Source organism: Triticum aestivum, chromosome 1A (assembly GCF_018294505.1).
Source record: "Triticum aestivum cultivar Chinese Spring chromosome 1A, IWGSC CS RefSeq v2.1, whole genome shotgun sequence".
Taxonomy (NCBI): Eukaryota; Viridiplantae; Streptophyta; class Magnoliopsida; order Poales; family Poaceae; genus Triticum; species Triticum aestivum.
Genome location: NC_057794.1, coordinates 461,739,212 through 461,756,276, shown reverse-complemented (window position 1 = coordinate 461,756,276; position 17,065 = coordinate 461,739,212).

Genomic DNA, 17,065 nt, shown 5'->3' with positions numbered 1-17,065 from the left:
TTCAGATGCGACGGAGATAATGGAGCATCCATCAATAGATTCTTGTCACCAGTCATGTGGTTTGTACATCCACTATCAAGGACCCACTCAGTGGCTTTGGGTTGATCATCCTGCAGATGAATTAGTGCAGCTTACAAACTCATATACTTCATCAGTGAAGAATATGACATCAATTCATCAGATCAATTTCATCAAGTAAAAGAACTGATAAAGCAATATGAGGACGTGAGAAATGAAAGTTCATTTCTTCATGATTAGCTTGCGTCCTATCAGGCATGCTCAGGTCTCCAGCAAATTCTTCAGACGATTACGTGCGTCTAGAGACCTGACCGTGCAGAAGAGATTAGTTCTTTTTCTTCACCACCCACATCTGAAGGGGTGGCAAAGAGTTCATCATTCTGCGAACTCCATACGAGAAGGATGGCATAGAAGCCAATCCATTTTGTTTCACATAAGATGGGTTAGAGTAAGCATATGAGTAAGCAGAGAAATTCTTCGAGGACTTATGGACATAATGATTTGAAGAATAATGCACATATCCATAATCCTTAGATCTTCCCTACGAAACAGACGTGTTAGCACGATGATGTTCATATGAGGACTTTGCTTCATATGAGGAATTTGGTCCATATGAAGAATTTGATCTGGGGTTCCTATTCTTCACAGGTGGCGTCATGATGACATTCACCTGAAGATTTTCAAGACATCTTTTGGGAACCCAGATTTTCTTCATAGAGGAGTCGTTCCTGCAGTTAGTGCCAACATATCTAGCAAATACTTCACCATTCTTATTTTCGAATAGCTTATAGTTGGAGTCAATTGACTCATCATCAGAATGAGGAGATTCACATGCAAATCCAGATAAGTTAGATGGATCAACTGGAGGTCCCTTTGCAGCGACCCATGTAGTTTTGGGGTACTGCTCAGGCTTCCAATATGTACCATCAGCATTGAGTTTCCTCTCAAAGGCGATACCCTCTTTCCTAGGGTTCCTGTTGAGGATCTGCTTTTTAAGCACATCACAAAGAGCCTGATGCCCTTTGAGGCTTTTGTACATGCCTGTCGTGTACAATTCCTTCAGCCCTGCATCGTCAGTGATACTAGCAATGTCCTCAGATGAGGAATTAGTGATGGCAGAGGCATGTGAAGAATTTGAACATTAGCAGCATTTGAACATTCAGGTGAAGAATTAGCAGATTCACGTTCAATGCACTTCAATCATGGAGGAACAAATTCTTCCTGAGATGCGCTGATTTGTTGATCAAGTAATGAATCGTGCTCCTTCTGAAGATCTTCATAACTCACTCTTAGCTTCTCAAGGTCTTGCTTTCTTTGAAGAAATTCATAAGAAAGCTTCTCATGATCCGATAAGAGAGTGTTATGATGACTTTGAAGTTTGTCAAGCTTGGACTGAAGTCTCTGAAGATTTTCAGTCAAAGTTTCAGTGCGATCCATTTCTTCACCCAACATATCATCACTTTTATTTAGCATGTTTTGAACCTTTTCTAAAGCCCTTTGTTGTTTTATAGCAATCTTAGCAAGTTTAGAATAGCTGGGCTTAAGGTTTTCATCAGATTCATTCTCACTTGATTCAGGGGAGGTATATTTGAGTACCTTGGCACCCTTTGCCATGAAGCAATAGGTGGGAGCGTAGTTATTATCGCCTTCATCAGCCTTGTTGGCGAGGTCATTTTCTTCAGTGTTGAAGATAGACTTACTGACGAATGCAGTAGCGAGAGCTAGGCTCGCCACTCCGGATTCAGACTCCTCAGATGACTCCTCTTCCTCATTTTCTTCAGATTCAGCCTCAGAGTCCATTTCCTTCCCAATGAATGCCCTGGCCTTCTCGGAGCTGCTCTTCTTGTGATATGAAGGCTTTGAGGATTTTGATGATGAAGATTTTGTGGATTTCTTCTTTTTCTTTGCATCATCAGAACTGTAATCCTTGTATTTCTTCTTCTTTGATTCCTTTTACCACTGAGGACAATCTTGAATGAAATGTCCAGGTTTCTTGCACTTGTGACAGAGCCTCTTCTTGTAGTCACTGGATGAGGAATCATTGCTCCTTGAGGATCTTCCAAGGCGACCACGTCTTGAGAACTTTTGGAACTTCTTCACGAGCAGAGCCAAATCATGGCTCAGTTCTTCAGGATCACCAAGGCTGCTACCAGAGTCTTCATCTTCGGACTCAGATACTGCCTTAGCCTTCAGTGCACATGTTCTGCCATAGCTTGAACCATAGAGATCTCTCTTTTCAGCAAGTTGGAACTCATGAGTATTTAGTCTCTCGAGAATATCAGCGGGATCAAGTGACTTGTAATCAGCATGTTCTTGTATCATCAATGCCAGAGTGTCAAATGAGGAATCAAGCGATCTCAGCAATTTCTTCACCACCTCATGGTCAGTGATGTCAGTGGCACCAAGTGCTTGAAGCTCATTTGAGATGTCAGTGAGGCGATCAAAGGTTTGTTGAACATTTCCATTGTCGAGTCTTTGAAGCGGTTGAAGAGATTGCGAAGAACATCAACTCGAGAGTCACGTTGATTTGAGACTCCTTCATTCACTTTAGACAACCTGTCCCAGATAAGCTTCGCTGTTTCCAAAGCACTCACTCTGCCATACTGTCCTTTGCTTAGATGGCCACATATGATATTCTTCGCTTAAGAGTCGAATTGCTTGAATCTCTTCACATCGGCAGCATTCAGAGAAGGTGTAACTGAGGGGACACCATTTTCCACAACATACCAGAGATCGTTATCAATTGCTTCAAGATGCATTCGCATCTTATTCTTCCAGTAGGGGTAGTCCGTCCCATCGAAGGTAGGACACCCAGCAGAGACCTTGATCATACCTGCGGTCGACATAACTAAAACTCCAGACGGTTAAACCAAAATCACATAGAACAAGGGAGTACCTTGCTCTGATACCAATTGAAAGTGCGTTATATCGACTAGAGGGGGTGAATAGGCGATTTTTATGAAATTCTTCACTGAGGAATTTTCTGGTGAGGAAATTCCTTAGCGAAGAACTACTAGCAGCGGAATAAGTACTCAAAAATAAACACAACAGAATACAAGCATAGTCATCATGATGAAATGAAGACAGGCACAGAGTACAGGAAGCGTAATCACAGGATAACTCAGGATGAAGACAAACAGACTGAAGAAATTGAACTGAGGAAATTGAGAAAGTCTTCAGTCAAAGTCTTCAAACACAGATATGAACAAACATACAGCACAGTTATGAGGAAATGAAAGAGTTGAGGAAATAAAACTAGTAAGCTCGGTGAAGACAATGATTTGGTAGACCAGTTCCAACTGCTGTCTCAGTTGTACGTCTGGTTGGAGCGGCTGAGTATTTAAACTTGAGGACACACAGTCCTGGACACCCAGTCAAGGACACTTAGTCCAAGACACCCAGTCCTCACCGTATTCTCCTTGAACTAAGGTCACACAGACCTCGTCCAATCACTCATGGTAAGTCTTCAGGCGACTTCCAAACCTTCACAAACTTGGTCACTCGGCGATCCACAATTCCTCTTGGATGCTCTAGACCATGACGCCTAACCGTCTGGAAGAAGCACAATCTTCAAAGGTAACAAGCGTCGGATCCACTCAGGATCAATCTCTTCAGTGATGCTCAATCACTTGGGGTTTGTAGGTGTTTGGGTTTTTGGTTTATGGTTTTTCCTCACTTAATGATTTTCGCTCAAAGTCCTCGGAGGATGGGTTGCTCTCAAATGACAAGTGTCAGTTTCTCTCGGAGCAGCCAACCAGCTAGTGGTTGTAGGGGGGCGTCTATTTATAGCCTAGGGAGCAGCCCGACATGATAAGACATAAATGCCCTTCAATGATATGACCGTTAGGTGGATAGATATTTTGGGACAGCTGGCGCATAGCACAGCAACGGTCGGAATTTTGAGTAGCAAAATCCTCAGGGCTATCATGTTCCTCACTGTGTAGCCAATCCGCACTGGCAAATTCCTAACTCCTCAGTCAGGACAAATTCCTCAGAGACCAGAAGAACTTCGTCTCTGTCACTGAAGAAATTGACTGAACTGTATGAGATTTCCAATGGCTTCACTCGAAGGGATTGGTAGGTGTAGGATTTTGAGTTGAGCATCACATGGAAATTTTTCCTTAGTATTTCCTCGACCCCCTTTAACAGTACGGTGTTTCCTATGACTCAAGAAAGAGAAAAACAAAACTATGAACACGAAAGTCTTCAAGCTTCATATTTCTCGCATGAATATCAAGTCTTCACGGACACACCAATTTCTTCACTTTCAAAGTCTTCATGAAAGTCTTCAGAAATACCAAAATCTTCAGTCGAAGATATTCATTTTTAGGAGTCGACTTTTCCTGTAAATATCAAACTCCTCATAGACTTATAGACCTATGTACACTCACACACGCATTAGTCCCTTAACCTATAAGTCTTCAATACACCAAAATCACTAAGGGTCACTAGATGCACTTACAGAGGCCATATCTGCATATGCTAGGCTCGTCAAGTTTAACCCGAGTATTCTGCATGTGCAAAACTGGCTTGCACCCGTTGTATGTGAACGTAGAGCTTATCACACCCAATCATCACGTGGTGTCTCGGCACGACGAACTGTAGCAACGGTGCATACTCAGGGAAAACACTTGTACCTTGAAATTTAGTGAGAGATCATCTTATAATGCTACCGCCAAACTAAGCAAAATAAGATGCATAAAGGATAAACATCACATGCAATCAATATAAGTGATATGATATGGCCATCATCATCTTGTGCCTTTGATCTCCATCTCCAAAGCACCGTCATGATCACCATCGTCACCGGCTTGACACCTTGATCTCCATAGAAGCATCGTTGTCGTCTCGCCGGATATTGCTACTATGACTATTGCTACCGCTTAGTGATAAAGTAAAGCAATTACATGGCGATTGCATTTCATACAATAAAGCGACAACCATATGGCTCCTACCAGTTGCCGATAATTCTGTTACAAAACATGATCATCTCATACAATAAAATTTAGCATCATGTCTTGACCATATCACATCACAACATGCCCTGCAAAAACAAGTTAGACGTCCTCTACTTTGTTGTTGCAAGTTTTACGTGGCTGCTATGGGCTGAGCAAGAACCGTTCTTACCTATGCATCAAAAACCACAACGCGGTATAGTGATTGCTTTTTGCTCTTCAGAAAGAACCCTGTTCATTGAATCCGATTCAACTAAAGTTGGAGAAACTGACACCCACCAGCCACCTGTGTGCGAAGCACGTCGGTATAACCAGTCTCGCGTAAGCGTACGCGTAATGTCAGTCTGAGCCGCTTCATCCAACAATATCGCTGAATCAAGAATCAACTAGTGACGGCAAGCAATATGTATATACCCACGCTCACAACTCCTTTGTGTTCTATTCGTGCATATAACATCTACGCATAGACCTGGCTCGGATGCCACTATTGGGGAATGAAGTAATTTCAAAAAATTCCTACGCACACGCAAGATCTATCTAGGTGATGCATAACAACGAGAGGGAAGAGTGTTGTCCACGTACCCTCGTAGACCGTAAGCGGAAGCGTTGTGACAACATGGTTGATGTAGTCGAACGTCCTCACGATCCAACCGATCCTAGCACCAAAAGTACGTCACCTCCACGATCTGCATACGTTCAGCTCGGTGATGTCCCACGAACTCTTGACCCAACTGAGTGTCGAGGGAGAGCTTCGTTAGCATGACGGTGTGATGACAGTGATGATGAAGCTACCGGCGCAGGGCTTCGCCTAAGCACTACGACGATATGACTGAGGTGGATTATGGTGGAGGGGGACACCGCACACGGCTAAAAGCAATCAACTTGTGTGTCCTAGGGTGCCCCCTGCCCCCGTATATAAAGGAGCAAGGGGGAGGCCAGCCGGCCCTAGGGGCGCGCCAAGGGAGGAGGAATCCTCCTCCTAGTAGGAGTAGGATTCCTCCTTTCCTAGTCCTACTAGGAGGAGAAGGGGAAAGAGGGAAAGGAGAGGAAGAGGAGAACGAAAGGGGGGCGCGCCCCCCTCCCTAGTCCAATTCGGACTCCCTATAGGGAGGGGGCGTGGCTGCCCCTTGTGGGCTGCCTCCCCTCTTCCCTATGGCCCATGTAGGCCCAATCTCCCCCCCCCCCGGGGGGGGGGGGGGGGCGGTCCGGTAACCCTCTGGCACTCCGGTTTTCTCCGAAATCACCCGGAACACTTCCAGTGTCCGAATATAGTCGTCCAATATATCAATCTTTATGTCTCGACCATTTCGAGACTCCTCTTCATGTCTGTGATCATATCCGGGACTCCGAACCACCTTCGGTACATCAAAACACATAAACTCATAATACCGAACGTCACCGAATGTTAAGCGTGCGGACCCTACGGGTTCGAGAACTATGTAGACATGACTGAGACACATCTCCGGTCAATAACCAATAGGGGAACCTGGATGTTCATATTGGCTCCCACATATTCTACGAAGATCTTTATCGGTCAAACTGCATAACAACATACGTTGTTCCCTTTTGTCATCGGTATGTTACTTGCCCGAGATTCGATCGTCGGTATCTCAATACCTAGTTCAATCTCGTTACCGGCAAGTCTCTTTACTCGTTCTGTAATGCATCATCTCGCAACTAACTCATTAGTCACATTGCTTGCAAGGCTTATAGTGATGTGCATTGCCGAGAGGGCCCAAAGATACCTCTTCGATACTCGGAGTGACAAATCCTAATCTCAATCTATGCCAACTCAACAAAAACCATCAGAGTCACCTGTAGAGCATCTTTATAGTCACCTAGTTATGTTGTGACGTTTGATAGCACGCTAAGTGTTCCTCCGGTATTCGGGAGTTGCATGATCTCATAGTCATAGGAACGTGTATAAGTTATGGAGAAAGCAATAGCAGTAAACTAAATGACCATCATGCTAAGCTAACGGATGGGTCAAGTCAATCACATCATTCTCTAATTATGTGATCTCGTTTATTAAATGACAACTCTTTGTTCATGGCTAGTAAACTAAATCATCTTTGATCAACGAGCTAGTCAAGTAGAGGCATACTAGTGACACTCTATTTGTCTATGTATTCACACATGTAGTAAGTTTTCGGTTAATACAATTATAGCATGAATAATAAACATTTATCATGATATAAGGAAATATAAATAACAACTTTATTATTGCCTCTAGGGCATATTTCCTTCATTGGCAAGGGTGCCCCATATCCCCATTGCTTTTTTTCATCGCTATTGATCCTCTCCAAAGAATTCTTGGGGTTGCTACAAGAAAGGGTCTCCTCCATAAAGTTAGGGGAAGGGGTGCCACGATGAGGACCTCTCTCTTTGCGGATGATGCAGCTGTCTTCTTGGGTCCGATCGAAAGAGACATTGACAACCTTGCATCCATCTTGAGGGGCTTTGGTGAGGTCACGGGACTGTGCACCAATCTACACAAGAGCTCTTTTGTGCCCATCCATTGCAACCACCTCGATTTGGGTTGCCTAATCCAAAGGTTCCCGACAACTAGGGCTTCCTCCCCCCTACGATACTTGGGGCTCCCTCTCTTAGTTTGGCAATTAAAGTCGGTGGATCTTCAGTTTTTAGTGGATAAGGTTGCGAGCAAGCTAACAACTTATGAGGGCAAAAACATCACCACCATCGGATGAACGACTCTTGTCAAGTCCATGATCACCAATCTGGTGGTCTACCCTGCCACATCGTTGGTCATCCCACCAACCATCCTTCTCATTGTTAACAAGCTTGAGAGAGCTTTCCTTTGGTCTGGTTCAGACAATACGACGGGAGCAAAATGTAAGGTGAATTGGGAGATTGTTTGTCAGCCACTTCAATATGGGGGACTCGGGGTTCTTAACACCAACAAGTTTACGCGTGCCCTACGGTTGCGATGGCCGTGGTATGAATGGAAGGATCCCACCAAGATGTGGGTGGGGATGGAAACCCATGTGACAAGGATGACCTAGAGTTTTTTTATGCATCCACCACTATCATCGTTGGTAACGGTGCAAATACACCCCTTTTGGGACTCGCATTGTCTCCTTGGGAGCAAGCCGAAAGACATTGCCCTGCTCATTCAAGAAGCGTCCAAGAGAAAGAATTGGAAGGCTCAGGAGGCCCTCAAACACAACGCGTGGATTCTCAAGATCAAACCTCCCGCCAACGTCTCCACGGAGCACATCACATAGTTCTTCACACCTTGGGCACTTTTGCATGAGGTCCAACTCGATGAGCTCGCCGAGGGCGACATCCTATGGAAGCATACAACTAGTGGGCTCTACTCGGTGACATCCGCATACAAGGCGCGGTTCTTAGGGATGGTTCTCTCACCCATGGATAAAATGATTTGGAAGGCTTGGGCTCCTCCAAAAGTCAAGTTATTTGCTTGGTTGGCTCTACAAGATAGAGTTTGGACCGCCGATAGATTGGCAAAATGTGGGTGGCCCAACTGTGGTCTTTGCCCTCTCTGCAAGAGAGTAAAAGAATGTGGGTCTCATCTCCTCTTCAAATGCCGCTACACTCAAAGGCTTTGGTCTTTGATAATTGACAAATACCACATTCTTAGACCTGACGCCTCCAGTTGGCCCTTGTTCGACTCAGTTGAGGCTTGGTGGGCAAGTACCTGAGATAACGACACGCCAAACCGCCAAGCTAAGGCGTCCCTAACCATGCTTGTTTCCTGGACTATCTGGAATGAGTGAAACGCAAGAGTCTTCAAGCACAAGAGCGCACCACTGACTATATTGGTTGCCTCCATCAAGACCGAGGCCAACCTTTGGGTCATCGCCAGTGCAAAAAAATTAGGGTCCATTATTTTGCGAGAGTAATCTCATGTCGTGTATTCGGGTTACTTGTAACAAACTCTATTCTCCCTTATTTAATGGATGGGGCAAAGCTTTTGCCTCCGTTTAAAAAAATGCATGGAGAAGAGAAATAAGCACTTTAGGATATGAACCTAATGACATCTATTTTATGTCACTGACAATATAATAATTGTTAACCAAATGCCTCTCTTCCATTGTTTCAAAAGACACATCTAAATTCACTCACTCAATAGTGTACTAGCATGACCCATGCGCGTCTGATTCTTGTCTTGTATCAATTTGGAATCTTGAGAACCTACTCATTAATTTACAAATGATTATTAGTACATGCATCAGCGCGCATACCGTCGGTCAGACGCCCACATAATCTTTACTAAAAGTCTACATCCTGCTTCATTGATATTGATGATGATGATCATGATTACAAGGGTGCTCTATCAACTGAGCTATAGACTTGTCTGTCTAACCCTAACTTGTCCAACTCATGAAACTTGTTCTCTTGGGGTGCCCTGCCCCTCCTTATATAAGTTGAAGGGGTGGGTTACATGACTAGTCCTAGTAGGATTAGGATTACTCTATTACAAGTGGAGTCCTAGTCTTGCTTCCTTTGTAAGGGAATATTCCTTATGCCTTTTTTCTTAAGCTGGCCCCCAATAACATATGTCGGCCTTCCATGAACCGCCTTCTGGGCCTCTGGGTCTTGTCGCTCCTCTGACCCGCCTGCCGGGTCACCAATGAATCATCTGGCTCGGTCGGGTCATCAGTGAGTGGAGAGATCCGGGCGGGTCACTTAGTGAGTCACCAAGTCAGGGCGGGTCACCAGTGAGTCGCCAAGTCCGTCCGAGTCATATATCTGGCCGGGTCATATCGCGGGGTATATCCCCGACACCGTGCAAGAAGTCATCAAAAGAAGTCCCATAGATGAAAAAATCGTCCATGAAAACTTCAACAATTTTCTCACAAGAATGCATCTTTCAAAGGTAGCAGGTGCATTGCATAAACATGCGAGCTCGATTGTGTGGCCATGTCGATGTCGCTTCAGACATGTTATATAGAAGCTCATCGACTAGATCAAAGTTTGGTGGTGCGTGGTGGGATGAGTTCCAAGGCACAGACATATTATAAAATGGTGGCCTGAGCCTCGGACTGAACTTGATATCCTCTTACATATGGGCTTGTGGATTCTCCCATGCATCAGTCCATGGCCTCAGTTGCCTGGGGCCCAACTGTGGCTTTGCATTTGATTAAATGCAAAAGGCTATTGTTTCTATGACATTGGTGGATGCAATTCAATAACTTGAAGTTAAACTTGTGCACCTTTCATTGTAGTTTGCAACAGGTACTGGATATTGACACTTTCATGGCAATATCGAGGTCGCTGACATAAATGACGTTGCTTCTTGATGGAAATTAGAGTGTCGAAGTGGAGGAAGAGGAAAGATGTGGTTGAGGACAAGGCTCCAACAAAGAAGAAATACTCAAGAGCATCTATTTACAAAGTAGAGGAGAATGAGATATTACTTCGCATATATGAGTGTCTCTTATAATGCATATATTAGCCATTATGGGAAGATTGAGAAGCACTATCAACACAATGTCAAGATCCCTCCAACCAAACACATGGTTCACTCTCGGGCCGTTGAGGTGCAATTCAAAATTGTTTCAACCGGTGGTTGGAATACATTGATCAAGTGGAGAACAATGTCTATTGGGAGTTCACTTGTGGTGAGACTTTGGCTACCAAAAGGAAAAAAAAGATCTATGTTCTATGCTAGTGGGAGTAGCAAGGGGGGTGGGGGTCTTGTTCTATGTTGTTGCTTCTGGATGATGTTTTCTATGTTCTTGCATTTGACTATGTAGAGTGAATATGAGTTTGTTGGGTTTCGTAGTAATTTCAAAAAAATTCCTACGCACACGCAAGATCATGGTGATGCATAGCAACGAGAGGGGAGAGTGTGATCTACGTACCCTTGTAGATCGACAACGGAAGCGTTAGCACAACGTGGTTGATGTAGTCGTACGTCTTCACGGCCCGACCGATCAAGCACCGAAACTACGGCACCTCCGAGTTCTAGCACACGTTCAGCTCGATGACGATCCCCGGACTCCGATCCAGCAAAGTGTCGGGGAAGAGTTCCGTCAGCACGACGGCGTGGTGACGATCTTGATGTACTACCGTCGTAGGGCTTCGCCTAAGCACCACTACAATATTATCGAGGACTATGGTGGAAGGGGGCACCGCACACGGCTAAGAATATGATCACGTGGATCAACTTGTGTGTCTAGGGGTGCCCCCTGCCTCCGTATATAAAGGATCAAAGGGGGTGTGGCCGGCCAGGGAGGGCGCGCCAGGAGGAGTCCTACTCCCTCCGGGAGTAGGATTCCCCCCCTTTCCTAGTTAGAATAGGATTCGGGAGGGGGAAAGAGGAGAGAGAGAAGGAAGGGGGGCGCCGGCCCCCTCTCCTTGTCCTATTCGGACTAGGGGCGAGGGGCGTGCGGCCCAGCCTTGGCCACCTCTCCTCTCTTCCACTAAAGCCCACTAAGGCCCATATACCTCCCGGGGGGTTCCGGTAACCTCCCGGTACTCCGGTAGAATCCCGATTTCACCCGGAACACTTCCGATATCCAAATATAGGCTTCCAATATATCAATCTTTATGTCTCGACCATTTCAAGACTCCTCGTCATGTCCGTGATCACATCCGGGACTCCGAACAAACTTTGGTACATCAAAACTCATAAACTCATAATATAACTGTCATCGAAACCTTAAGCGTGCGGACCCTACGGGTTCGAGAACAATGTAGACATGACCGAGACACGTCTCCGGTCAATAACCAATAGCAGAACCTGGATGCTCATATTGGCTCCTACATATTCTACGAAGATCTTTTATTGGTCAGACCGCATAACAACATACGTTGTTCCCTTTGTCATCGGTATGTTACTTGCCCGAGATTCGATCGTCGGTATCTTAATACCTAGTTCAATCTCGTTACCGGCAAGTCTCTTTACTCGTTCCGTAATACATCATCTCACAACTAACTCATTAGTTGCAATGCTTGCAAGGCTTATGTGATGTGCATTACCAAGAGGGCCCAGATATACCTCTCCGACAATCGGAGTGACAAATCCTAATCTCGAAATACGCCAACCCAACATGTACCTTTGGAGACACCTGTAGAGCACCTTTATAATCACCCAGTTACGTTGTGACGTTTGGTAGCACACAAAGTGTTCCTCCGGCAAACGGGAGTTGCATAATCTCATAGTCATAGGAACATGTATAAGTCATGAAGAAAGCAATAGCAACATACTAAACGATCGGGTGCTAAGCTAACGGAATGGGTCAAGTCAATCACATCATTCTCCTAATGATGTGATCTCGTTAATCAAATGACAACTCATGACTATGGTTAGGAAACATAACCATCTTTGATCAACGAGCTAGTCAAGTAGAGGCATACTAGTGACACTCTGTTTGTCTATGTATTCACACATGTATTATGTTTCCGGTTAATACAATTCTAGCATGAATAATAAACATTTATCATGATATAAGGAAATAAATAATAACTTTATTATTGCCTCTAGGGCATATTTCCTTCAGTCTCCCACTTGCACTAGAGTCAATAATCTAGTTTACATCGCCATGTGATTTAACATCAATAGTTCACATCACCATGTGATTAACACCCATAGTTCACATCGACATGTGATCAACACTCAAAGGGTTTACTAGAGTCAATAATCTAGTTCACATCGCTATGTGATTAACACCCAAAGAATACTGAGGTGTGATCATGTTTTGCTTGTGAGAGAAGTTTAGTCAACGGGTCTGCCACATTCAGATCCGTAAGTATTTTGCAAATTTCTATGTCAACAATGCTCTGCATGGAGCTACTCTAGCTAATTGCTCCCACTTTGCGTAATGTATCCAGATTGAGACTTAGAGTCATCTGGATCAGTGTCAAAACTTGCATCGACGTAACCCTTTACGACGAACCTTTTGTCACCTCCATAATTGAGAAACATATCCTTATTCCACTAAGGATAATTTTGACCAATGTCCAGTGATCTACTCCTAGATCACTATTGTACTCCCTTTCCAAACTCAGGGCAGGGTATACAATAGGTCTGGTACACAGCATGGCATACTTTATAGAACCTATGGCTGAGGCATAGGGAATGACTTTCATTCTCTCTCTATCTTCTGCCGTGGTCGGGTTTTGAGTCTTACTCAACTTCACACCTTTGTAACACAGGCAAGAACTCCTTCTTTGACTGTTCCATTTTGAACTACTTCAAACTCTTGTCAAGGTATGTACTCATTGAAAAACTTATCAAGCGTCTTGATCTATCTCTATAGATCTTGATGCTCAATATGTAAGCAGCTTCACCGATGTCTTTCTTTGAAAAACTCCTTTCAAACATTCCTTTATGCTTTGCAGAATAATTCTACATTATCTCCGATCAACAATATGTCTTTCACATATACTTATCAGAAATGCTATAGTGCTCCCACTCACTTTCTTGTAAATACAGGCTTCACCGCAAGTCTGTATAAAACTATATGCTTTGATCAACTTATCAAAGCGTATATTCCAACTCCGAGATGCTTGCACTAGTCCATAGATGGATCACTGGAGCTTGCATATTTTGTTAGTACATTTAGGATTGACAAAACCTTCTAGTTGCATCATATACAACTCTTCTTTAATAAACCCATTAAGGAATGCAGTTTTGTTTATCCATTTGCCAGATTTCATAAAATGTGGCAATTGCTAACATGATTCGGACAGACTTAAGCATAGATACGAGTGAGAAACTCTCATCGTAGTCAACACCTTGAACTTGTCAAAAACCTTTTTGCGACAATTCTAGCTTTGTAGATAGTAACACTACTATCAGCGTCCGTCTTCCTCTTGAAGATCCATTTAATCTCAATGGCTCGCCGATCATTGGGCAAGTCAATCAAAGTCCATACTTTGTTCTCATACATGGATCTCATCTCAGATTTCATGGCATCAAGCCATTTCGCGGAATCTGGGCTCATCATCGCTTCCTCATAGTTCGTAGGTCTCGTCATGGTCAAGTAACATGACCCCAAGAACAGGATTACCGTACCACTCTGGTGCGACTCTCACTCTGGTTTACCTACGAGGTTCGGTACTAACTTGATCTGAAGTTACATGATCAGCTTCCTCGCTAATTGGTGTAGTAGTCACAGGAACATATTTCGGTGATGAACTACTTTCCAATAAGGGAGCAGGTACATTTACCTCATCAAGTTCTACTTTCCTCCCACTCACTTCTTTTGAGAGAAACTCCTCTAGAAAGGATCCATTCTCAGCAACGAATATCTTGCCTTCGGATCTATGATAGAAGGTGTACCCAACATTTTCTTTTGGGTATCCTATGAATACACACTTCTCCGATTTGGGTTTGAGCTTATCAGGTTGAAACTTTTTCACATAAGCATTGCAACCTCAAACTTTAAGAAACGACAGCTTAGGTTTCTTGCCAAACCATAGTTCATACGGTGTCGTCTCAACGGATTTAGATGGTGCCCTATTTAATGTGAATGTAGCTATCTCTAATGCATGACCCCAAAACGATAGTGGTAAATCGGTAAGAGACATCATAGATCGCACCATATCTAATAAAGTACGGTTACAATGTTCGGACACACCATTACACTGTGGTGTTCCAGGTGGCACGATTTTGTGAAACTATTCCACATTGTTTTAATTCAAGACCAAACTCGTAACTCAAATATTTGTCTCGGCGATCAGATCGTAGAAACTTTATTTTCTTGTCACGATGACTTTCCACTTCACTCTGAAGTTCTTTGAACTTTTCAAATGTTTCAGACTTATGTTTCATCAAGTAGATATACTCATATCTGCTGAAATCATCTGTGAAGATTAGAAAATAATGATACATGCCGCAAGCCTCGATATTCATCAGATCTCATACATCAGTATGTATGATTTCCAACAAATCTGTTGCTCGCTCCATTGTTCTGGAGAACGGAGTCTTAGTCATCTTGCCCATGAGGCATGGTTCGCAAGCATCAAGTGATTCATAATCAAGTGATTCCAAAAGTCCATCAGCATGGAGTTTCTTCATGCGCTTTACACCAATATGACCTAAACGGCAGTGCCACAAATAAGTTGCACTATCATTATTAACTTTGCATCTTTTGGTTTCAATATTATGAATATGTGTATCACTACGATCGAGATCCAACGAACTATTTTCATTGGGTGTGTAACCATATAAGGTTTTATTCATGTAAATAGAACAACAATTTATTCTCTTACTTAAATGAATAACCGTATTACAATAAACATGATCAAATCATATTCATGCTCAACGCAAACACCAAATAACACTTATTCAGGTTCAACACTAATCCCGAAAGTATAGGGAGTGTGCGATGATGATCATATCAATCTTGGAACCACTTCCAACACACATCATCACTTCACCCTTAACTAGTCTCTGTTTATTCTGCAACTCCCGTTTCGAGTTACTAATCTTAGCAACTGAACTAGTATCAAATACTGAGGGGTTTTTATAAACACTAGTAAAGTACACATCAATAACATGTATATCATATATACTTATGTTCACTTTGCCATCCTTCTTATCTGCCAATCACTTGGGGTAGTTCCGCTTCCAGTGACCAGTCCCTTTGCAGTAGAAACACTTAGTCTCAGGCTTAGGACCAGACTTGGGCTTCTTCACTTGAGCAGCAACTTGCTTGTTGTTCTTCTTGAAGTTCCCCTTCTTCCCTCTGCCCTTTTCTTGAAACTAGTGGTCTTGTCTACCATCAACACTTGATGTTTTTCTCGATTTCTACCTTCGTCAATTTCCGCATTACGAAGAGCTTGGGAATCGTTTCCATTATCCCTTGCATATCATAGTTCATCACGAAGTTCTACTAACTTGGTGATGGTGACTAGAGAATTTTGTCAATCACTATCTTATCTAGAAGATTAACTCCCACTTGATTCAAGCGATTGTAGTACTCAGACGATCTAAGCACATGCTCACTAGTTGAGCGATTCTCCTCCATCTTTTAGCTATAGAACTTGTTGGAGACTTCATATCTCTCAACTCGGGTATTTGCTTGAAATATTAACTTCAACTCCTGGAACATCTCATATGCTCCATGATGTTCAAAACGTCTTTGAAGTCCCGATTCTAAGCCATTAAGCATGGTGCACTAAACTATCAAGTAGTCATCATATTGAGCTAGCCAAGCGTTCATAACGTCTGCATCTGCTCCTGTAATAGGTCTGTCACCTAGCGATGCATCAAGGACATAATTCTTCTGTGCAGCAATGAGGATAAACCTCAGATCACGGATCCAATCCGCATCATTGCTACTAACATCCTTCAACACAATTTTCTCTAGGAACATATCAAAATAAACACAGGGAAGCACCAACGCGAGCTATTGATCTACAACATAATTTGCAACATACTACCAGGACTAAGTTCATGATAAATTTAAGTTCAATTAATCATATTACTAAAGAACTCCCACTTAGATAGACATCCCTCTAATCCTCTAAGTGATTACGTGATACAAATCAACTAAACCATGTCCGATCATCATGTGAGATGGAGTAGTTTCATTGGTGAACATCGCTATGTTGATCATATCTTCTATATGATTCACGCTCGACCTTTCGGTCTCCGTGTTCCGAGGCCATATCTGTATATGCTTGGCTCGTCAAGTATAACCTGAGTATTCTGCGTGTGCAACTGTTTTGCACCCGTTGTATTTGAACGTAGAGCCTATCACACCCGATCATCACGTGGTGTCTCAGCACGAAGAACTTTCACAACGGTGCATACTCAGGGAGAACGCTTCTTGATAATTAGTGAGAGATCATCTTATAATGCTACCGTCAATGAAAGCAAGATAAGATGCATAAAAGATAAATATCACATGCAATCAATATAAGTGATATGATATGGCCACCATCATCTTGTGCTTGTGATCTCCATCTTCGAAGCACCGTCATGATCACCATCGTCACCGGCGCGACACCTTGATCTCCATCGTAGCATCGTTGTCGTCTCGCCAATCTTATGCTTCCACGACTATCGCTACCGCTTAGTGATAAAGTAAAGTATTACAGCACGATTGCATTGCATACAATAAAGCGACAACCATATGGCTCCTGCCAGTTGC